This window comes from Dendrobates tinctorius, unplaced genomic scaffold (assembly GCF_039654945.1).
Source record: "Dendrobates tinctorius isolate UK_male_01 unplaced genomic scaffold, ASM3965494v1 ptg000048l, whole genome shotgun sequence".
Lineage (NCBI taxonomy): Eukaryota > Metazoa > Chordata > Amphibia > Anura > Dendrobatidae > Dendrobates > Dendrobates tinctorius.
In genome coordinates, this window is record NW_027361716.1 from 6,437,501 (window position 1) to 6,461,500 (window position 24,000).

Sequence of the window (24,000 nt, forward strand, 5' to 3'; positions counted from 1 at the left end):
GCACATGTAATGTTGCTCCAGAATAGATTATCTAAAGAACAGTCAAAGATAATGTCAGTTTGGTCCTAGAAACTCGCTCCATCACAGATCACTGTCATGGGGAATAGACTAGTAAATATGCAAATTGAACAAAAAAGATAAAAGGTCAAAAAGTTATGGAAACATAGACGGCAGGATTTGAACCTGCGCGGGGAGACCCCAATGGATTTCAAGTCCATCGACTTAACCACTCGGCCACGACTACTAGAATGTCAACCTGTTATGAGCTTCACACATGTTTTCTTATTAGAAAACTATTGCACCAAGTTATTGCACCATGATCACGCTCAGTGATCAACCCTCTGGAAGACATCTCAGAAAATGACAAGAAAATACAAGGTCTCAGTAAAATACAAAAATCTGATTTAAAGTCATCATCAATGGGAACCATTCACAGTTTAAAGCTTTTCCCTCTTCATAATGTGGATTTGGAGTCAGTCAGCTCCAAAAACATCCTTAAAAATAATCCGAAAATGCTGAGAAGACTGAACATAATCATTTCCAAGTAAAAAAGACTTGATGTTCATTTGATCAGGCTTTGGAGCGTCTATTAACCATCTGAAGTTTCCAAAAAATGTCCAGCAGTTAACTGAAATTACCATATCAATCTTCAGCTGTTTTTCACTTTGAACAGCTCCATACCTATAATACAAGTCAAGGGTAAGGTTCGAAAGACCCTATAAAGGGTCCTGATTGACTTTTGTGTGCTACAAAAAAAGCCACAAAACACATTCAAAAGACGCCGAAAAGAATTTTTAGAAAAACACCACCAAAAATGTTTATAAGGCACTTTAGGAAATTCTGGAAAACACAAGAAAAGATGGCTTAGAGAAAAATCGAAAACACTTCCTGCAGCCATTTTGGCTTCAAATCCTTGTCAGATTCACCCACTTGGAAAGAGTGTTATGTGAATATTGACTCTATTCACAGAGTATGAGATTGTTTGGTATGACATAGACAATTTTAATTTTTGCTAATCCTACTTGATCCTAATCCTACTGCTTTGACGATGGTATTCCATGAATCCTTGAACTCTTTTTTTGTCTTTTATTATGTGGATTTTAAATTGCTTGTTTCATCATAAACATTGGGCATCGTCGATCAGAGTGCAGATGGAAAAATCGAAATGTGTGCCCAGGTTCTACTGAGATTTGAACTAAGATCACTGGATTCAAAGTCCAGAGTGCTAACCATTACACCATGGAACCAACCATGAAGCAATCATGGCTGCGGCTTGTTTTGCTGAATAAAGCATATGAAATTGTGAACGATGGCGAAAACAGGCTCCAAAGCTGCAGTGCAAATCTGCAATCATACACAATGGTAAATTGATATCTTATAACCTTTCATTCCACAAATTTACCAACATTTCCACGATATCACAGCTAGCGCAGTTTGAAATGTTGATGAAAAGTGGCTAGTAAAAAGATTGCTGTATCTGTTACTTGGAAAAAGTGTGAAAAAAATAAATTGCAAAACTTATACTGTTAGAAAACTGTTCATCCAGTAGTCGATAAAGATTAGCATTGCATGGTAAAAGGCTTCATCTGAGAGATAATTTAAGGTTTGTGCAAATCAAAGTGCATGTCCCAGTCCATGAGCCAGGACAGCAGTCTGTGGCTGCTGGACAAGATCAAGAGAAAAACCTCTTACCTGATGGCACCCACAGTGCTTCTTTTGATTAGCAGCAATTCGCACATGTAATTTTGCTCCAGAATAGATTATCTAAAGAACAGTCAAAGATAAAGTCAGTTTGGTCCTAGAAACTCGCTCCATCACAGATCACTGTCATGGGGAATAGACTAGTAAACATGCAAATTGAACAACAAAGATAAAAGGTCAAAAAGTTATTTTAAACATAGATGTAGTCGGCAGGATTTGCACCTGCGTGGGGAGACCCCAATGGATTTCTAGCCCATCGCCTTAACCACTCGGCCACGACTACTCAGACATCTACCTGTTATGAGCTTCACACATGTTTTCTAATAGCACCATGATCAAGCTCAGTGATCAACCCTCTGGAAGACATCTCAGAAAATGAAAAGAAAATACAAGGTCTCAGTAAAATGCAAAAATCTGATTTAAAGTCATCATCAATGGGAACCATTCACAGTTTAAAGCTTTTCCCTCTTCATAATGTGGATTTGGAGTCAGTCAGCTCCAAAAACATCCTTAAAAATAATCCGAAAATGCTGAGAAGACTGAACATAATCATTTCCAAGTAAAAAAGACTTGATGTTCATTTGATCAGGCTTTGGAGCGTCTATTAACCATCTCAAGTTTCCAAAAATGTCCAGCGGTTAACTGAAATTACCATATCAATCTTCAGCTGTTTTTCACTTTGAACAGCTCCATACCTATAATACAAGTCAAGGGTAAGGTTCGAAAGACCCTATAAAGGGTCCTGATTGACTTTTGTGTGCTACAAAAAAAGCCACAAAACACATTCAAAAGACGCCGAAAATAATTTTTTGAAAAACACCACCAAAAATGTTTATAAGGCACTTTAGGAAATTCTGGAAAACACAAGAAAAGATGGCTTAGAGAAAAATCAAAAACACTTCCTGAAGCCATTTTGGCTTCAAATCCTTGTCAGATTCACCCACTTGGAAAGAGTGTTATGTGAATATTGACTCAAGTCACAGAGTATGAGATTGCTTGGTATGACATAGACAATGAGTGACATAGACAATTTTAATTTTTGCTAATCCTACTTGATTGACTGCTTTGACCATGGTATTCCATGAATCCTTGAACTCTTTCTTTGTCTTTTATTATGTGGATTTTAAATTGCTTGTTTCATCATAAACATTGGGCATCGTCGATCTGAGTGCAGATGGAAAAATCGAAATGTGTGCCCAGGTTCTACTGAGATTTGAACTCAGATCACTGGATTCAAAGTCCAGAGTGCTAACCATTACACCATGGAACCAACCAAGACGCAATCATGGCTGTGGCTTGTTTTGCTGAATAAAGCATATGAAATCGTGAACGATGGCGAAAACAGGCTCCAAAGCTGCAGTGCAAATCTGCAATCATACACAATGGTAAATTGATATCTTATAACCTTTCATTCCACAAATTTACCAACATTTCCACGATATCACAGCTAGCCCAGTTTGAAATGTTGATGAAAAGTGGCTAGTAAAAAGATTGCTGTATCTGTTACTTGGAAAAAGTGTGAAAAAAATAAATTGCAAAACTTATACTGTTAGAAAACTGTTTATCCAGTAGTCGATAAAGATTAGCATTGCATGGTAAAAGGCTTCATCTGAGAGATAATTTAAGGTTTGTGCAAATCAAAGTGCATGTCCCAGTCCATGAGCCAGGACAGCAGTCTGTGGCTGCTGGACAAGATCAAGAGAAAAACCTCTTACCTGATGGCACCCACAGTGCTTCTTTTGATTAGCAGCAATTCGCACATGTAATGTTGCTCCAGAATAGATTATCTAAAGAACAGTCAAAGATAAAGTCAGTTTGGTCCTAGAAACTCGCTCCATCACAGATCACTGTCATGGGGAATAGACTAGTAAACATGCAAATTGAACAACAAAGATAAAAGGTCAAAAAGTTATTTTAAACATAGATGTAGTCGGCAGGATTTGCACCTGCGTGGGGAGACCCCAATGGATTTCTAGCCCATCGCCTTAACCACTCGGCCACGACTACTCAGACATCTACCTGTTATGAGCTTCACACATGTTTTCTAATAGCACCATGATCAAGCTCAGTGATCAACCCTCTGGAAGACATCTCAGAAAATGAAAAGAAAATACAAGGTCTCAGTAAAATGCAAAAATCTGATTTAAAGTCATCATCAATGGGAACCATTCACAGTTTAAAGCTTTTCCCTCTTCATAATGTGGATTTGGAGTCAGTCAGCTCCAAAAACATCCTTAAAAATAATCCGAAAATGCTGAGAAGACTGAACATAATCATTTCCAAGTAAAAAAGACTTGATGTTCATTTGATCAGGCTTTGGAGCGTCTATTAACCATCTCAAGTTTCCAAAAATGTCCAGCGGTTAACTGAAATTACCATATCAATCTTCAGCTGTTTTTCACTTTGAACAGCTCCATACCTATAATACAAGTCAAGGGTAAGGTTCGAAAGACCCTATAAAGGGTCCTGATTGACTTTTGTGTGCTACAAAAAAAGCCACAAAACACATTCAAAAGACGCCGAAAATAATTTTTTGAAAAACACCACCAAAAATGTTTATAAGGCACTTTAGGAAATTCTGGAAAACACAAGAAAAGATGGCTTAGAGAAAAATCAAAAACACTTCCTGAAGCCATTTTGGCTTCAAATCCTTGTCAGATTCACCCACTTGGAAAGAGTGTTATGTGAATATTGACTCAAGTCACAGAGTATGAGATTGCTTGGTATGACATAGACAATGAGTGACATAGACAATTTTAATTTTTGCTAATCCTACTTGATTGACTGCTTTGACCATGGTATTCCATGAATCCTTGAACTCTTTCTTTGTCTTTTATTATGTGGATTTTAAATTGCTTGTTTCATCATAAACATTGGGCATCGTCGATCTGAGTGCAGATGGAAAAATCGAAATGTGTGCCCAGGTTCTACTGAGATTTGAACTCAGATCACTGGATTCAAAGTCCAGAGTGCTAACCATTACACCATGGAACCAACCAAGACGCAATGATGGCTGTGGCTTGTTTTGCTGAATAAAGCATATGAAATCGTGAACGATGGCGAAAACAGGCTCCAAAGCTGCAGTGCAAATCTGCAATCATACACAATGGTAAATTGATATCTTATAACCTTTCATTCCACAAATTTACCAACATTTCCACGATATCACAGCTAGCGCAGTTTGAAATGTTGATGAAAAGTGGCTAGTAAAAAGATTGCTGTATCTGTTACTTGGAAAAAGTGTGAAAAAAATAAATTGCAAAACTTATACTGTTAGAAAACTGTTCATCCAGTAGTCGATAAAGATTAGCATTGCATGGTAAAAGGCTTCATCTGAGAGATAATTTAAGGTTTGTGCAAATCAAAGTGCATGTCCCAGTCCATTAGCCAGGACAGCGGTCTGTGGCTGCTGGACAAGATCGAGAGAAAAACCTCTTACCTGATGGCACCCACGGTGCTTCTTTTGATTAGCGGCAAGTCGCACATGTAATGTTGCTCCAGAATAGATTATCTAAAGAACAGTCAAAGATAACGTCAGTTTGGTCCTAGAAACTCGCTCCATCACAGATCACTGTCATGGGGAATAGACTAGTATACATGCAAATTGCTTGGTATGACATAGACAATTAGTGACATAGACAATTTTAATTTTTGCTATTCCTACTTGATTGACTGCTTTGACCATGGTATTCCATGAATCCTTGAACTCTTTTTTTGTCTTTTATTATGTGGATTTTAAATTGCTTGTTTCATCATAAACATTGGGCATCGTCGATCTGAGTGCAGATGGAAAAATCGAAATGTGTGCCCAGGTTCTACTGAGATTTGAACTCAGATCACTGGATTCAAAGTCCAGAGTGCTAACCATTACACCATGGAACCAACCAAGACGCAATCATGGCTGCGGCTTGTTTTGCTGAATAAAGCATATGAAATCGTGAACGATGGCGAAAACAGGCTCCAAAGCTGCAGTGCAAATCTGCAATCATACACAATGGTAAATTGATATCTTATAACCTTTCATTCCACAAATTTACCAACATTTCCACGATATCACAGCTAGCGCAGTTTGAAATGTTGATGAAAAGTGGCTAGTAAAAAGATTGCTGTATCTGTTACTTGGAAAAAGTGTGAAAAAAATAAATTGCAAAACTTATACTGTTAGAAAACTGTTCATCCAGTAGTCGATAAAGATTAGCATTGCATGGTAAAAGGCTTCATCTGAGAGATAATTTAACCCCTTACCTACAATTGACGTAATATTCCGTCCATGTCACCATGGACCTAATTACCATGGACGGAATATTACGTCATCGCGATCAGAGGCGCCCACGTGGTGAGCGCCGCTGATCGCGGCCGAGTGTCAGCTAATTATCATAGCTGACACCCGGCACAATGTGTCAGGGGTGGTCACGGACCGCCCCCGACACGTTAACCCCTTGCACACCGCGATCAAACGCGATCGCGGTGTACCGGTGGTTAAAGGGAAGTATCGGCAGGGTGGGGGCTCCCTCCGTGCTTCCCTGAGCCCCCCACAGCAGCGCAATGTGCAGCGCTGCTGCGGGGGGCTCCTTTCCTCCAGGCCCCCGAATCCAAGATGGCGACGGGGGCCTTCGGGGGCCTGAGGAAGCTGGCTTCCTCAGTGCCTGCAAAGCGCAGGCATGAGGAAGCCTTCAGCAGTGCCTGTGTCAGATCGCTGATCTGTCACAGTGATCTGTGATGTGACAGATCAGCGATCTGTCACAGGACAGTGATGTCCCACCTGGGACAAGGTAATAAAGTAAAAAAAAAAAAAAAAGTGTTAAAAATAATTAAAAAAAAAAAAAATATTCCCCAATAAATCCATTTTTTCAAAATAAAAAAAACAAAAACAATAAAAGTACACATATTTGGTATTGCCGCGTCCGTAATGACCTGCCCTATAAAACTGTCCCATTAGTTAACCCCTTTAGCGAACCCCTTAAAAAATAAAAATAAAAAACGAAGCAAAAAATAATGATTTATTATCATACCACCGAACAAAAAGTGCAATAACGCGCGATCAAAAAGACATATATAAATATGCATGGTACCGCTGAAAACGTCATCTTGTCCCGCAAAAAACGAGCCATCATACAGTATCATCCGCAAAAAAATAAAAAAGTTATAGCTCGCAGAATAAAGCGATACAAAAATAATTATTTTTTATATAAAATTGTTTTCATTGCAAAAAACCGACAAAACATAAAAAAACGACCTAAATGAGGATTGCTGTAACCGTACTGACCCGAAGAATAAAAACGCGTTATCAATTTTACCGCACGCGGAACGGTGTAAACGCACCCCCCCAAAAGAAATTCATGAAACACTGTTTTTTGTTCATTCTGCGCCCCCAAAATCGGAATAAAAAGCGATCAAAAAATGTCACATGCCCGAAAATGGTACCAATAAAAACGTCAACTCGTCCCGCAAAAAATAAGACCTCACATGACTCGGTGGGTCAAAATACGGAAAAATTATAGCTCACAATATGTGGTGATGCAAAAACTATTTTTTACAATAAAAAGCGTCTTTTAGCGTGCGACAGCCGCCAAACATAAAAACCGCCATAAATCGTAAATCAAACCCCCCGATATCACCCCCTTAGTTAGGGAAAAATAATAAAATAAAAAAAATGTATTTATTTCCATTTTCCCGCTAGGGCTAGGGTTAGGGTTAGGGCTAGGGTTAGGGCTAGGGTTAGGGCTAGGGTTAGGGCTAGGGTTAGGGCTAGGGCTCAGATTAGGGTTAGGGGTGTGTTGAGGTTAGGGTTGGAGTTATAATTGGGGGTTTCCACTGTTTGGGCACATCAGGTGCTCTCCAAAGGCAACATGGCGTCTGATCTCAATTCCAGCCAATTCTGTGTTGAAAAAGTCAAATGGTGCTCCTTCCCTTCCAAGCTCTGCCATGTGCCCAAACAGTGTTTTACCCCCACATGTAGGGTATCAGCCTACTCAGGACAAATTACAAAACAACTTTTGGGGTCCAATTTCTCCTGTTACCCTTAGGAAAATAAAAAATTGGGGGCAAAAATATAATTTTGCGGAAAAAAATGTTTTTTTTATTTTCACGCCCAGGCGTTATAAACTTCTGTGAAGCACTTGGGGGTTCAAAGTGCTCTCCACACATCTAGATAAGCTCCGTGGGGGGTCTAGTTTCCAAAATGGGGTCACTTGTGGGGAGTTTCAATAGTTTAGGTACATCAGGGGCTCTCCAAACGCACATGACACCCGCAGACCAATCCATCAAAGTCTGCATTCCAAAACGTCACTACTTCCCTTCCGAGCCCCGACGTGTGCCCATACAGTAGTTTTCTCCCACATATGAGGTATCAGCGTACTCAGGACAAATTGGACAACAACTTTTGGGGTTCAATTTCTCCTGTTACCCTTGGGAAAATAAAAAAATGGGGACTAAAAGATGATGTTTGTGGAAAAAATACGATTTTTTTATTTTCACGCCCGGACGTTATAAACTTCAGTGAAGCACTGGGGGGTTCAAAGTGCTCACCACACATCTAGATAAGTTCCTTGGGGGGTCTAGTTTCCAAAATGGTGTCATTTGTGGGGGGTTTCTACTGTTTTGGTACATCAGGGGCTTTCCTAACGCGACATGGTGTCCGATCTCAATTCCAGCCAAAAACGTCAAATGGCGCTGCTTCCCTTCCGAGCTCTGCCATGCGCCCAAATAGTGGTTTACACCCACATGTGGGGTATCAGCGTACTCAGGATAAATTGCACAATATCTTTTAGGGTCCTGTTACTTTTGGGAAAATAAGAATTGAGGGTGAAGAGATCATTTTTGTGGAAAAAATATGATTTTTTAATTGTACTGCTGTACGTTATAAACTTCTGTGAAGCCCTTGGGGGTTCAAAGTTCTCACCACACATCTAGATAAGTTCCTTGGGGGGTCTAGATTCCAAAATGGTGTCATTTGTGGGGGGTTTCCACTGTTTTGGTACATCAGGGGTTTTCCAATCGTGACATGGTGTCCGATCTCAATTCTAGCCAAAAACGTCAAATGGCGCTGCTTCCCTTCCGAGCTCTGCTATGCGCCCAAATAGTCATTTACACCCACATATGGGGTATCAGCGTACTCAGGACAAATTGCACAATAACTTTTAGGGTCCTGTTACCCTTGGAAAAATAAAAATTGGGGGTGAAAAGATCATTTTTGTGGAAAAAATATGATTTTTTAATTGTACCGCTGTACGTTATAAATTTCTGTGAAGCCCTTGTGGGTTCAAAGTTCTCACCACATATCTAGATAAGTTCCTTGGGGGGTCTAGTTTCCAAAATGGGGTCACTTGGGGGGTTTCCACTGTTTAGGTACATCAGGGGCTCTCCAAACGCGACATGGCGTCCGATCTGAATTCCAGCCAATTTTGCATTGAAAAAGTCAAACAGTGCTCCTTCCCTACTGAGGTCTGCCATGCGCCGAAACAGTGGTTCCCCCCCACATATCAGGTATCAGCGTACTCAGGACAAATTGCACAATAACTTTTGCAGTCCAATTTCTCCTGTTACCCTTGGTAAAATAAAGAAAATTGAACCTGAAGTATTTTTTTTGTGAAAAAAAGCTAAATGTTCATTTTTTTTTTAATATTCAAAAAATTCCTGTGACGCACCTAAAGGGTTAATAAACTTCGTGAATGTGGTTTTAAGCACCTTAAGGGGTGCAGTTTTTAGAATGGTGTCACTTTTGGGTATTTTCTATCATATAGACCCCTCAAAGTGGCTTCAAATGTGAAGTGGTCCCTAAAAATAAAATGGTGTTGCAAAAATGAGAAATCGCTGGTCAATTTTTAACCCTTATAACTTCCTAACAAAAAAAAATTTTGGATCCAAAATTGTGCTGATGTAAAGTAAACATGTGGGAAATGTTATGTATTAAGTTTTTTGTGTGCCGTATTGCTGTGATTTAAGGGCATAAAAATTCAAAGTTGGAAAATTGCGAAATTTTCAAAATTTTCGCCAAATTTCCGTTTTTTTTCACAAATAAACGCAAGTTATTTGAATGCAATTTTACCACTACCATGAAGTACAATATGTCACGAGAAAACAATGTCAGAATCACCGGGATCCATGAAAGCGTTCCAGTGTTATGACCTCATAAAGGTACAGTGGTCAGAATTGTAAAAATTGGCCCGGGAGTTAACGTGCAAACCACCCTTGGTAGTGAAGGGGTTAAGGTTTGTGCAAATCAAAGTGCATGTCCCAGTCCATTAGCCAGGACAGCGGTCTGTGGCTGCTGGACAAGATCGAGAGAAAAACCTCTTACCTGATGGCACCCACGGTGCTTCTTTTGATTAGCGGCAAGTCGCACATGTAATGTTGCTCCAGAATAGATTATCTAAAGAACAGTCAAAGATAACATCAGTTTGGTCCTAGAAACTCGCTCCATCACAGATCACTGTCATGGGGAATAGACTAGTAAACATGCAAATTGAACAACAAAGATAAAAGGTCAAAAAGTCATTGAAACATAGACGTAGTCGGCAGGATTTGAACCTGCGCAGGGAGACCCCAATGGATTTCAAGTCCATCGCCTTAACCACTCGGCCACGACTAGTCGGACGTCAACCTGTTATGAGCTTCACACATGTTTTCTAATAGCACCATGATCACGCTCAGTGATCAACCCTCTGGAAGACATCTCAGAAAATGAAACGAAAATACAAGGTCTCAGTAAAATGCAAAAATCTGATTTAAAGTCATCATCAATGGGAACCATTCACAGTTTAAAGCTTTTCCCTCTTCATAATGTGGATTTGGAGTCAGTCAGCTCCAAAAACATCCTTAAAAATAATCCGAAAATGCTGAGAAGACTGAAAATAATCATTTCCAAGTAAAATAGACTTGATGTTCATTTGATCAGGCTTTGGAGCATCTATTAACCATCTCAAGTTTCCAAAAATGTCCAGCGGTTAACTGAAATTACCATATCAATCTTCAGATGTTTTTCACTTTGAACAGCTCCATACCTATAATACAAGTCAACGGTAAGGTTCGAAAGACCCTATAAAGGGTCCTGATTGACTTTTGTGTGCTACAAAAAAAGCCACAAAACACATTCAAAAGACGCCGAAAAGAATTTTTAGAAAAACACCACCAAAAATGTTTATAAGGCACTTTAGGAAATTCTGGAAAACACAAGAAAAGATGGCTTAGAGAAAAATCAAAAACACTTCCTGAAGCCATTTTGGCTTCAAATCCTTGTCAGATTCACCCACTTGGAAAGAGTGTTATGTGAATATTGACTCAAGTCACAGAGTATGAGATTGCTTCGTATGACATAGACAATGAGTGACAGACAATTTTAATTTTTGCTAATCCTACTTGATTGACAGCTTTGACCATGGTATTCCATGAATCCTTGAACTCTTTTTTTGTCTTTTATTATGTGTATTTTAAATTGCTTGTTTCATCATAAACATTGGGCATCGTCGATCTGAGTGCAGATGGAAAAATCAAAATGTGTGCTCAGGTTCTATTGAGATTTCAACTCAGATCACTGGATCCAAAGTCCAGAGAGCTAACCATTACACCATGGAACCAACCATGACGCAATCATGGCTGCGGCTTGTTTTGCTGAATAAAGCATATGAAATCGTGAACGATGGCGAAAACAGGCTCCAAAGCTGCAGTGCAAATCTGCAATCATACACAATGGTAAATTGATATCTTATAACCTTTCATTCCACAAATTTACCAACATTTCCACGATATCACAGCTAGCGCAGTTTGAAATGTTGATGAAAAGTGGCTAGTAAAAAGATTGCTGTATCTGTTACTTGGAAAAAGTGTGAAAAAAATAAATTGCAAAACTTATACTGTTAGAAAACTGTTCATCCAGTAGTCGATAAAGATTAGCATTGCATGGTAAAAGGCTTCATCTGAGAGATAATTTAAGGTTTGTGCAAATCAAAGTGCATGTCCCAGTCCATTAGCCAGGACAGCGGTCTGTGGCTGCTGGACAAGATCAAGAGAAAAACCTCTTACCTGATGGCACCCACGGTGTTTCTTTTGATTGGCGACAAGTCGCACATGTAATGTTGCTCCAGAATAGATTATCTAAAGAACAGTCAAAGATAAAGTCAGTTTGGTCCTAGAAACTCGCTCCATCACATATCACTGTCATGGGGAATAGACTAGTAAATATGCAAATTGAACAAAAAAGATAAAAGGTCAAAAAGTTATGGAATCATAGACGGCAGGATTTGAACCTGCGCGGGGAGACCCCAATGGATTTCAAGTCCATCGCCTTAACCACTAGTCCACGACTACTCGGATGTCAAGCTGTTATGAGCTTCACACATGTTTTCTTATTAGAAAACTATTGCACCAAGTTATTGCACCATGATCACGCTCAGTGATCAACCCTCTGGAAGACATCTCAGAAAATGAAAAGAAAATACAAGGTCTCAGTAAAATACAAAAATCTGATTTAAAGTCATCATCAATGGGAACCATTCACAGTTTAAAGCTTTTCCCTCTTCATAATGTGGATTTGGAGTCAGTCAGCTCCAAAAACATCCTTAAAAATAATCCGAAAATGCTGAGAAGACTGAACATAATCATTTCCAAGTAAAAAAGACTTGATGTTCATTTGATCAGGCTTTGGAGCGTCTATTAACCATCTGAAGTTTCCAAAAATGTCCAGCAGTTAACTGAAATTACCATATCAATCTTCAGCTGTTTTTCACTTTGAACGGCTCCATACCTATAATACAAGTCAAGGGTAATTGTCGAAAGACCCTATAAAGGGTCCTGATTGACTTTTGTGTGCTACAAAAAAAGCCACAAAACACATTCAAAAGACGCCGAAAAGAATATTTAGAAAAACACCACCAAAAATGTTTATAAGGCACTTTAGGAAATTCTGGAAAACACAAGAAAAGATGGCTTAGAGAAAAATCAAAAACACTTCCTGAAGCCATTTTGGCTTCAAATCCTTGTCAGATTCAGCAACTTGGAAAGAGTGTTATGTGAATATTGACTCAAGTCACAGAGTATGACATAGACAATGAGTGATATAGACAATTTTAATTTTTGCTAATCCTACTTGATTGACAGCTTTGATCATGGTATTCCATGAATCCTTGAACTCTTTTTTTGTCTTTTATTATGTGGATTTTAAATTGCTTGTTTCATCATAAACATTCTGCATCGTCGATCTGAGTGCACATGGAAAAATTGAAATGTGTGCCCAGGTTCCACTGAGATTTGAACTCAGATCACTGGATTCAAAGTGCAGAGTGCTAACCATTACACCATGGAACCAACCATGACTCAGTCATTGCTGCGGCTTGTTGTGCTGAATAAAGCATATGAAATCGTGAACGATGGCGAAAACAGGCTCCAAAGCTGCAGTGCAAATCTGCAATCATACACAATGATAAATTGATATCTTATAACCTTTCATTCCACAAATTTACCAACATTTCCACGATATCACAGTTAGCGCAGTTTGAAATGTTGATGAAAAGTGGCTAGTAAAAAGATTGCTGTATCTGTTACTTGGAAAAAGTGTGAAAAACATAAATTGCAAAAATTATACTGTTAGAAAACTGTTCATCCAGTAGTCGATAAAGATTAGCATTGCATGGTAAAAGGCTTCATCTGAGAGATAATTTAAGGTTTGTACAAATCAAAGTGCATGTCCCAGTCCATTAGCCAGGACAGCCGTCTGTGGCTGCTGGACAAGATCAAGAGAAAAACCTCTTACCTGATGGCACCCACGGTGCTTCTTTTGATTAGCGGCAAGTCGCACATGTAATGTTGCTCCAGAATAGATTATCTAAAGAACAGTCAAAGATAAAGTCAGTTTGGTCCTAGAAACTCGCTCCATCACAGATCACTGTCATGGGGAATAGACTAGTAAACACGCAAATTGAACAACAAAGATAAAAGGTCAAAAAGTTAGTGAAACATAGACGTAGTCGGCAGAATTTGAACCTGCACGGGGAGACCCCAATGGATTTCTAGTACATCGCCTTAACCAATCGGCCACGACTTACTCAGACGTCAAGCTTTTATGAGTTTCACACATGTTTTCTAATAGCACCATGATCAAGCTCAGTGATCAACCCACTGGAAGACATCTCAGAAAATGAAAAGAAAATACAAGGTCTCAGTAAAATGCAAAAATCGGATTTAAAGTCATCATCAATGGGAACCATTCACAGTTTAAAGCTTTTCCCTCTTCATAATGTGGATTTGGAGTCAGTCAGCTCCAAAAACATCCTTAAAAATAATCCAAAAATGCTGAGAAGACTGAACATAATCATTTCCAAGTAAAAAAGACTTGATGTTCATTTGATCAAGCTTTGGAGCGTCTATTAACCATCTCAAGCTTCCAAAAATGTCCAGCGGTTAACTGAAATTACCATATCAATCTTCAGCTGTTTTTCACTTTGAACAGCTCCATACCTATAATACAAGTCAACGGTAAGGTTCGAAAGACCGTATAAAGGGTCCTGATTGACTTTTGTGTGCTACAAAAAAAGGCACAAAACACATTCAAAAGACGCCGAAAAGAATTTTTAGAAAAACACCACCAAAAATGTTTATAAGGCACTTTAGGAAATTCTGGAAAACACAAGAAAAGATGGCTTAGAGAAAAATCGAAAACACTTCCTGCAGCCATTTTGGCTTCAAATACTTGTCAGATTAACCCACTTGGAAAGAGTGTTATGTGCATATTGACTCTATTCACAGAGTATGAGATTGTTTGGTATGACATAGACAATTTTAATTTTTGCTAATACTACTTGATCCTTATCCTACTGCTTTGACGATGGTATTCCATGAATCCTTGAACTCTTTTTTTGTCTTTTATTATGTGGATTTTAAATTGCTTGTTTCATCATAAACATTGGGCATCGTCGATCTGAGTGCAGATGGAAAAATCGAAATGTGTGCCCAGGTTCCACTGAGATTTGAACTCAGATCACCGGATTCAAAGTCCAGAGTGCTAACCATTACACCATGGAACCAGCCATGAAGTAGTCATGGCTGCGGCTTGTTGTGCTGAATAAAGCATATGAAATCATGAACGATGGCGAAAACAGGCTCCAAAGCTGCAGTGCAAATCTGCAATCATACACAATGGTAAATTGATATCTTATAACCTTTCATTCCACAAATTTACCAACATTTCCACGATATCACAGCTAGGACACTTTGAAATGTTGATGAAAAGTGGCTAGTAAAAAGATTGCTGTATCTGTTACTTGGAAAAAGTGTGAAAAAAATAAATTGCAAAACTTATACTGTTAGAAAACTGTTCATCCAGTAGTCGATAAAGATTAGCATTGCATGGTAAAAGGCTTCATCTGAGAGATAATTTAAGGTTTGTGCAAATCAAAGTGCATGTCCCAGTCCGTTAGCCAGGACAGCGGTCTGTGGCTGCTGGACAAGATCAAGAGAAAAACCTCTTACCTGATGGCACCCACGATGCTTCTTTTGATTAGCGGCAAGTCGCACATGTAATGTTGCTCCAGAATAGATTATCTAAAGAACAGTCAAATATAAAGTCAGTTTGGTCCTAGAAACTCGCTCCATCACAGATCACTGTCATGGGGAATAGACTAGTAAACATGCAAATTGAACAACAAAGATAAAAGGTCAAAAAGTTATTTTAAACATAGACGTAATCGGCAGGATTTGCACCTGCGCGGGGAGACCCCAAAAGATTTCTAGCCCATCGCCTTAACCACTCGGCCACGACTACTCAGACGTCAAGCTGTTATGAGTTTCACACACGTTTTCTAATAGCACCATGATCAAGCTCAGTGATCAACCCTCTGGAAGACATCTCAGAAAAAGAAAAGAAAATACAAGGTCTCAGTAAAATGCAAAAATCTGATTTAAAGTCATCATCAATGGGAACCATTCACAGTTTAATGCTTTTCCCTCTTCATAATGTGGATTTGGAGTCAGTCAGCTCCAAAAACATCCTTAAAAATAATACGAAAATGCTAAGAAGACTGAACATAATCATTTCCAAGTAAAAAAGACTTGATGTTCATTTGATCAGGCTTTGGAGCGTCTATTAACCATCTCAAGTTTCCAAAAATGTCCAGCGGTTAACTGAAATTACCATATCAATCTTCAGCTGTTTTTCACTTTGAACAGCTCCATACCTATACTACAAGTCAAGGGTAAGGTTCGAAAGACCCTATAAAGGGTCCTGATTGACTTTTGTGTCCTACAAAAAAAGCCACAAAACACATTCAAAAGACGCCGAAAAGAATATTTAGAAAAACACCACCAAAAATGTTTATAAGGCACTTTAGGAAATTCTGGAAAACACAAGAAAAGAAGGCTTAGAGAAAAATTAAAAAAAAACTTCCTGAAGCCATTTTGGCTTCAAATCCTTGTCAGATTCACCCACTTGGAAAGAGTGTTATGTGAATATTGACTCAAGTCACAGAGTATGAGATTGCTTGGTATGACATAGACAATGAGTGATATAGACAATTTTAATTTTTGCTAATCCTACTTGATTGACAGCTTTGATCATGGTATTCCATGAATCCTTGAACCCTTTTTTTGTCTTTTATTATGTGGATTTTAAATTGCATGTTTCATCATAAACATTGGGCATCGTCGATCTGAGTGCACATGGAAAAATAGAAATGTGTGCCCAGGTTCCACTGAGATTTGAACTCAGATCACTGGTTTCAAAGTCCAGAGTGCTAACCATTACACCATGGAACCAACCATTACACAGTCATGGCTACGGCTTGTTGTGCTGAATAAAGCATATGAAATCGTGAACGATGGCGAAAACAGGCTCCAAAGCTGCAGTGCAAATCTGCAATCATACACAATGGTAAATTGATATCTTATAACCTTTCATTCCACAAATTTACCAACATTTCCACGATATCACAGCTAGAACAGTTTGAAATGTTGATGAAAAGTGGCTAGTAAAAAGATTGCTGTATCTGTTACTTGGAAAAATTGTGAAAAAAATAAATTGCAAAACTTATACTGTTAGAAAACTGTTCATCCAGTAGTTGATAAAGATTAGCATTGCATGGTAAAAGGCTTCATTTGAGAGATAATTTAAGGTTTGTGCAAATCAAAGTGCATGTCCCAGTCCATTAGCCAGGACAGCGGTCTGTGGCTGCTGGACAAGATGAAGAGAAAAACCTCTTACCTGATGGCACCCACAGTGCTTCTTTTGATTAGCGGCAAGTCGCACATGTAATGTTGCTCCAGAATAGATTATCTAAAGAACAGTCAAAGATAAAGTCAGTTTGGTCCTAGAAACTCGCTCCATCACAGATCACTGTCATGGGGAATAGACTAGTAAACACGCAAATTGAACAACAAAGATAAAAGGTCAAAAAGTTAGTGAAACATAGACGTAGTCGGCAGAATTTGAACCTGCGCGGGGAGACCCCAATGGATTTCTAGTACATCGCCTTAACCACTCGGCCACGACTTACTCAGACGTCAAGCTTTTATGAGTTTCACACATGTTTTCTAATAGCACCATGATCAAGCTCAGTGATCAACCCACTGGAAGACATCTCAGAAAATGAAAAGAAAATACAAGGTCTCAGTAAAATGCAAAAATCGGATTTAAAGTCATCATCAATGGGAACCATTCACAGTTTAAAGCTTTTCCCTCTTCATAATGTGGATTTGGAGTCAGTCAGCTCCAAAAACATCCTTAAAAATAATCCAAAAATGCTGAGAAGACTGAACATAATCATTTCCAAGTAAAAAAGACTTGATGTTCATTTGATCAGGCTTTGGAGCGTCTATTAACCATCTCAAGTTTCCAAAAATGTCCAGCGGTTAACTGAAATTACCATATCAATCTTCAGCTGTTTTTCACTTTGAACAGCTCCATACCTATAATACAAGTCAACGGTAAGGTTCGAAAGACCGTATAAAGGGTCCTGATTGACTTTTGTGTGCTACAAAAAAAGGCACAAAACACATTCAAAAGACGCCGAAAAGAATTTTTAGAAAAACATCACCAAAAATGTTTATAAGGCACTTTAGGAAATTCTGGAAAACACAAGAAAAGATGGCTTAGAGAAAAATCGAAAACACTTCCTGCAGCCATTTTGGCTTCAAATACTTGTCAGATTAACCCACTTGGAAAGAGTGTTATGTGCATATTGACTCTATTCACAGAGTATGAGATTGTTTGGTATGACATAGACAATTTTAATTTTTGCTAATACTACTTGATCCTTATCCTACTGCTTTGACGATGGTATTCCATGAATCCTTGAACTCTTTTTTTGTGGATTTTAAATTGCTTGTTTCATCATAAACATTGGGCATCGTCGATCTGAGTGCAGATGGAAAAATCGAAATGTGTACCCAGGTTCCACTGAGATTTGAACTCAGATCACCGGATTCAAAGTCCAGAGTGCTAACCATTACACCATGGAACCAGCCATGAAGTAGTCATGGCTGCGGCTTGTTGTGCTGAATAAAGCATATGAAATCATGAACGATGGTGAAAACAGGCTCCAAAGCTGCAGTGCAAATCTGCAATCATACACAATGGTAAATTGATATCTTATAACCTTTCATTCCACAAATTTACCAACATTTCCACGATATCACAGCTAGGACACTTTGAAATGTTGATGAAAAGTGGCTAGTAAAAAGATTGCTGTATCTGTTACTTGGAAAAAGTGTGAAAAAAATAAATTGCAAAACTTATACTGTTAGAAAACTGTTCATCCAGTAGTCGATAAAGATTAGCATTGCATGGTAAAAGGCTTCATCTGAGAGATAATTTAAGGTTTGTGCAAATCAAAGTGCATGTCCCAGTCCGTTAGCCAGGACAGCGGTCTGTGGCTGCTGGACAAGATCAAGAGAAAAACCTCTTACCTGATGGCACCCACGATGCTTCTTTTGATTAGCGGCAAGTCGCACATGTAATGTTGCTCCAGAATAGATTATCTAAAGAACAGTCAAATATAAAGTCAGTTTGGTCCTAGAAACTCGCTCCATCACAAATCACTGTCATGGGGAATAGACTAGTAAACATGCAAATTGAACAACAAAGATAAAAGGTCAAAAAGTTATTTTAAACATAGACGTAATCGGCAGGATTTGCACCTGCGCGGGGAGACCCCAAAAGATTTCTAGCCCATCGCCTTAACCACTCGGCCACAACTACTCAGACGTCATGCTGTTATGAGTTTCACACACGTTTTCTAATAGCACCATGATCAAGCTCAGTGATCAACCCTCTGGAAGACATCTCAGAAAAAGAAAAGAAAATACAAGGTCTCAGTAAAATGCAAAAATCTGATTTAAAGTCATCATCAATGGGAACCATTCACAGTTTAATGCTTTTCCCTCTTCATAATGTGGATTTGGAGTCAGTCAGCTCCAAAAACATCCTTAAAAATAATACGAAAATGCTAAGAAGACTGAACATAATCATTTCCAAGTAAAAAAGACTTGATGTTCATTTGATCAGGCTTTGGAGCGTCTATTAACCATCTCAAGTTTCCAAAAATGTCCAGCGGTTAACTGAAATTACCATATCAATCTTCAGCTGTTTTTCACTTTGAATAGCTCCATACCTATACTACAAGTCAACGGTAAGGTTCGAAAGACCCTATAAAGGGTCCTGATTGACTTTTGTGTCCTACAAAAAAAGCCACAAAACACATTCAAAAGACGCCGAAAAGAATATTTAGAAAAACACCACCAAAAATGTTTATAAGGCACTTTAGGAAATTCTGGAAAACACAAGAAAAGAAGGCTTAGAGAAAAATTAAAAAAAAACTTCCTGAAGCCATTTTGGCTTCAAATCCTTGTCAGATTCACCCACTTGGAAAGAGTGTTATGTGAATATTGACTCAAGTCACAGAGTATGAGATTGCTTGGTATGACATAGACAATGAGTGATATAGACAATTTTAATTTTTGCTAATCCTACTTGATTGACAGCTTTGATCATGGTATTCCATGAATCCTTGAACCCTTTTTTTGTCTTTTATTATGTGGATTTTAAATTGCATGTTTCATCATAAACATTGGGCATCGTCGATCTGAGTGCACATGGAAAAATAGAAATGTGTGCCCAGGTTCCACTGAGATTTGAACTCAGATCACTGGATTCAAAGTCCAGAGTGCTAACGATTACACCATGGAACCAACCATGACTCCGCCACTTAAAAAAAAAAAGTCCCTAGTCTCACTTTATGCCATTGCTGTGTGGGAATTTCCCACGCAGCAATGGCATAAAGTGAGACTAGGGACTTTTTTTTTTTTAAGTGGCGGAGGAATACAGTGCGGAAGGATACCTACCTTCCGTCATTGGATTCCTGCAGCCCGTAGAGAACGGCAGCATCATCTGATGCTGCAGTTCTCTACCCAAGATCGTCGTGGGACACACTCGTGGACTGCTTCGGATCGTGGGTGAGTATTTTTGTGGTTTGTTATGTTAATATTTATTCCGGAAAAGACAATGGCTTCAGGTAACAATGTGACAAGTATTGGTAAGTATGTTACTCTATGTTATATGTACTGTATGTCTATGTATGTATTGTATGAATGTATTGTATGTATGTAGTATATATGTTGTATGTATGTAGCATGTAGTATGTATGTAGTATGTATGTAGCATGCATGTAGCATGTAGTATATATGTAGCATGTAGTATATATGTAGTATGTATGTAGCATGCATGTAGTATATATGTAGTATATATGTAGCATGTATGTAGTATGTATGTGGTATGTATGTAGCATTAGTATGTATGTAGCATGCATGTAGTATATATGTAGTATGTATGTAGCATGTAGTATGTATGTAGTATGTATGTAGCATGTATGTAGCATGTAGTATGTATGTAGTATGTATGTAGCATGTAGCATGCATGTAGCATGCATGTAGTATGTATGTAGTATGTATGTAGTATGTATGTAGCATGCAAGTAGCATGCATGTAGTATGTATGTAGCATGCAGTATGTATGTAGCATGTATGTAGTATATATGTAGTATGTATGTAGCATGTAGTATATATGTAGCATGTAGTATGTATGTAGCATGCATGTAGTATATATGTAGTATGTATGTAGCATGTAGTATGTATGTAGCATGCATGTAGTATATATGTAGTATGTATGTAGCATGTAGTATGTATGTAGCATGTAGTATGTATGTAGCATGTAGTATGTATGTAGCATGCATGTAGTATGTATGTAGCATGTAGTATGTGTGTAGCATGCATGTAGTACATATGTAGTATGTATGTAGCATGTAGTATGTATGTAGCATGCATGTAGTATATATGTAGTATGTATGTAGCATGTAGTATGTATGTAGCATGTAGTATGTATGTAGCATGCATGTAGTATGTATGTAGCATGCATGTAGTATGTATGTAGCATGTAGTATGTATGTAGCATGCATGTAGTATATATGTAGTATGTATGTAGCATGCATGTAGTATATATGTAGTATGTATGTAGCATGTAGTATGTATGTAGCATGCATGTAGTATATATGTAGTATGTATGTAGCATGTAGTATGTAGCATGTAGTATGTATGTAGCATGCATGTAGTATGTATGTAGCATGCATGTAGTATGTATGTAGCATGTAGTATGTATGTAGCATGCATGTAGTATATATGTAGTATGTATGTAGCATGTAGTATGTATGTAGCATGTAGTATGTATGTAGCATGCATGTAGTATATATGTAGTATGTATGTAGCATGTATGTATGTAGCATGTAGTATGTATGTAGCATGCATGTAGTATGTATGTATGTAGTATTTTTTTTTTTTTTTTTTAACATTTAACACATTAGCCGGATGATGGGACTACTACTGTCCCATCATTGGCTAATGTGTCAATCACTGTCATGGTAGCAGGCATCGCCAGATGGGACTTGTAGTCCCATTGGACGATGCTTGCACAGACCCCCGGACATCAGCACAGCCCCTCGGCAGGCCGGCACAGACCCCCGGCAGGCCGGTACAGACCCTCACAGGGTGCACAGACCACCGGCAGGCCGGCACAGCCCCCCGGCAGGCCGGTACAGACCCCCACAGGGTGCACAGACCACCGGCAGGCCGGCACAGCCCCCCGGCAGGCCGGTACAGACCCCCACAGGGTGCACAGACCACCGGCAGGCTGGCACAGCCCCCCGGCAGGCCGGTACAGAACCCGGGCAGTCCACACAGCCCCACGGCAGGCCGGCAGAGACCCCCGGAAGGCCCGAAATGACGGCGCATCATGATGCGCACACACCGCGCATCATGATGACGTCAGGCTGTCAATCAACTTGGAACTTCCGATTCCGATGCCGAATTCCGATATTGAAAAAATATCGGAAGTAGGTATCGGAATTCCGATACAGCAAGTATCGGCCGATACCCGATACTTGCGGTATCGGAATGCTCAACACTAGTCATCATCAATGGGAACCATTCACAGTTTAAAGCTTTTCCCTCTTCATAATGTGGATTTGGAGTCAGTCAGCTCCAAAAACATACTTAAAAATAATCCAAAAATGCTGAGAAGACTGAACATAATCATTTCCAAGTAAAAAAGACTTGATGTTCATTTGATCAGGCTGTGGAGCGTCTATTAACCATCTCAAGTTTCCAAAAATGTCCAGCGGTTAACTGAAATTACCATATCAATCTTCAGCTGTTTTTCACTTTGAACAGCTCCATACCTATAATACAAGTCAACGGTAAGGTTCGAAAGACCCTATAAAGGGTCCTGATTGACTTTTGTGTGCTACAAAAAAAGCCACAAAACACATTCAAAAGACGCCGAAAAGAATTTTTAGAAAAACACCACCAAAAATGTTTATAAGGCACTTTAGGAAATTCTGGAAAACACAAGAAAAGATGGCTTAGAGAAAAATCAAAAACACTTCCTGAAGCCATTTTGGCTTCAAATCCTTGTCAGATTCACCCACTTGGAAAGAGTGTTATGTGAATATTGACTCAAGTCACAGAGTATGAGATTGCTTGGTATGACATAGACAATGAGTGACATAGACAATTTTAATTTTTGCTAATCCTACTTGATTGACAGCTTTGACCATGGTATTCCATGAATCCTTGAACTCTTTTTTTGTCTTTTATTATGTGGATTTAAAATTGCTTGTTTCATCATAAACATTGGGCATCGTCGATCTGAGTGCAGATGGAAAAATTGAAATGTGTGCCCAGGTTCCACTGAGATTTGAATTCAGATCACAGGATTCAAAGTCCAGAGTGCTAACCATTACACCATGGAACCAACCATTACACAGTCATGGCTGCGGCTTGTTGTGCTGAATAAAGCATATGAAATCGTGAACGATGGCGAAAACAGGCTCCAAAGCTGCAGTGCAAATCTGCAATCATACACAATGGTAAATTGATATCTTATAACCTTTCATTCCACAAATTTACCAACATTTCCACGATATCACAGCTAGGACAGTTTGAAATGTTGATGAAAAGTGGCTAGTAAAAAGATTGCTGTATCTGTTACTTGGAAAAAGTGTGAAAAAAATAAATTGCAAAACTTATACTGTTAGAAAACTGTTCATCCAGTAGTTGATAAAGATTAGCATTGCATGGTAAAAGGCTTCATCTGAGAGATAATTTAAGGTTTGTGCAAATCAAAGTGCATGTCCCAGTCCATTAGCCAGGACAGCGGTCTGTGGCTGCTGGACAAGATCAAGAGAAAAACCTCTTACCTGATGGCACCCACGGTGCTTCTTTTGATTAGCGGCAAGTCGCACATGTAATGTTGCTCCAGAATAGATTATCTAAAGAACAGTCAAAGATAAAGTCAGTTTGGTCCTAGAAACTCGCTCCATCACAGATCACTGTCATGGGGAATAGACTAGTAAACACGCAAATTGAACAACAAAGATAAAAGGTCAAAAAGTTAGTGAAACATAGACGTAGTCGGCAGAATTTGAACCTGCGCGGGGAGACCCCAATGGATTTCTAGTACATCGCCTTAACCACTCGGCCACGACTTACTCAGACGTCAAGCTTTTATGAGTTTCACACATGTTTTCTAATAGCACCATGATCAAGCTCAGTGATCAACCCACTGGAAGACATCTCAGAAAATGAAAAGAAAATACAAGGTCTCAGTAAAATGCAAAAATCGGATTTAAAGTCATCATCAATGGGAACCATTCACAGTTTAAAGCTTTTCCCTCTTCATAATGTGGATTTGGAGTCAGTCAGCTCCAAAAACATCTTTAAAAATAATCCAAAAATGCTGAGAAGACTGAACATAATCATTTCCAAGTAA

At 38.9% G+C, this 24,000-nt stretch overlaps 14 non-coding genes across 14 annotated transcripts; all 14 read right to left on the reverse strand.

Annotated features, from left to right (window-relative positions):
* Window positions 1–162: 162 nt before the first annotated feature.
* On the reverse strand, window positions 163–244 carry TRNAS-UGA (transfer RNA serine (anticodon UGA)). Its single transcript has one exon. It is a non-coding gene; the product is annotated as a tRNA-Ser (tRNA).
* Window positions 245–1,902: 1,658 nt separating this feature from the next.
* TRNAS-AGA (transfer RNA serine (anticodon AGA)) lies at window positions 1,903–1,984 on the reverse strand. Its single transcript has one exon. It is a non-coding gene; the product is annotated as a tRNA-Ser (tRNA).
* Window positions 1,985–2,899: 915 nt separating this feature from the next.
* Window positions 2,900–2,971, reverse strand: TRNAQ-UUG (transfer RNA glutamine (anticodon UUG)). The gene has a single exon. It is a non-coding gene; the product is annotated as a tRNA-Gln (tRNA).
* Window positions 2,972–3,626: 655 nt separating this feature from the next.
* Window positions 3,627–3,708, reverse strand: TRNAS-AGA (transfer RNA serine (anticodon AGA)). Its single transcript has one exon. It is a non-coding gene; the product is annotated as a tRNA-Ser (tRNA).
* Window positions 3,709–4,623: 915 nt separating this feature from the next.
* On the reverse strand, window positions 4,624–4,695 carry TRNAQ-UUG (transfer RNA glutamine (anticodon UUG)). The gene has a single exon. It is a non-coding gene; the product is annotated as a tRNA-Gln (tRNA).
* Window positions 4,696–5,511: 816 nt separating this feature from the next.
* Window positions 5,512–5,583, reverse strand: TRNAQ-UUG (transfer RNA glutamine (anticodon UUG)). The gene has a single exon. It is a non-coding gene; the product is annotated as a tRNA-Gln (tRNA).
* A 4,626-nt stretch (window positions 5,584–10,209) lies between these two features.
* Window positions 10,210–10,291, reverse strand: TRNAS-UGA (transfer RNA serine (anticodon UGA)). The gene has a single exon. It is a non-coding gene; the product is annotated as a tRNA-Ser (tRNA).
* A 1,633-nt stretch (window positions 10,292–11,924) lies between these two features.
* On the reverse strand, window positions 11,925–12,006 carry TRNAS-UGA (transfer RNA serine (anticodon UGA)). Its single transcript has one exon. It is a non-coding gene; the product is annotated as a tRNA-Ser (tRNA).
* Window positions 12,007–12,930: 924 nt separating this feature from the next.
* TRNAQ-UUG (transfer RNA glutamine (anticodon UUG)) lies at window positions 12,931–13,002 on the reverse strand. Its single transcript has one exon. It is a non-coding gene; the product is annotated as a tRNA-Gln (tRNA).
* A 1,643-nt stretch (window positions 13,003–14,645) lies between these two features.
* TRNAQ-UUG (transfer RNA glutamine (anticodon UUG)) lies at window positions 14,646–14,717 on the reverse strand. The gene has a single exon. It is a non-coding gene; the product is annotated as a tRNA-Gln (tRNA).
* Window positions 14,718–16,371: 1,654 nt separating this feature from the next.
* TRNAQ-UUG (transfer RNA glutamine (anticodon UUG)) lies at window positions 16,372–16,443 on the reverse strand. The gene has a single exon. It is a non-coding gene; the product is annotated as a tRNA-Gln (tRNA).
* Window positions 16,444–18,074: 1,631 nt separating this feature from the next.
* TRNAQ-UUG (transfer RNA glutamine (anticodon UUG)) lies at window positions 18,075–18,146 on the reverse strand. The gene has a single exon. It is a non-coding gene; the product is annotated as a tRNA-Gln (tRNA).
* Window positions 18,147–19,800: 1,654 nt separating this feature from the next.
* TRNAQ-UUG (transfer RNA glutamine (anticodon UUG)) lies at window positions 19,801–19,872 on the reverse strand. The gene has a single exon. It is a non-coding gene; the product is annotated as a tRNA-Gln (tRNA).
* Window positions 19,873–22,911: 3,039 nt separating this feature from the next.
* TRNAQ-UUG (transfer RNA glutamine (anticodon UUG)) lies at window positions 22,912–22,983 on the reverse strand. Its single transcript has one exon. It is a non-coding gene; the product is annotated as a tRNA-Gln (tRNA).
* Between the last annotated feature and the right edge of the window lie 1,017 nt (window positions 22,984–24,000).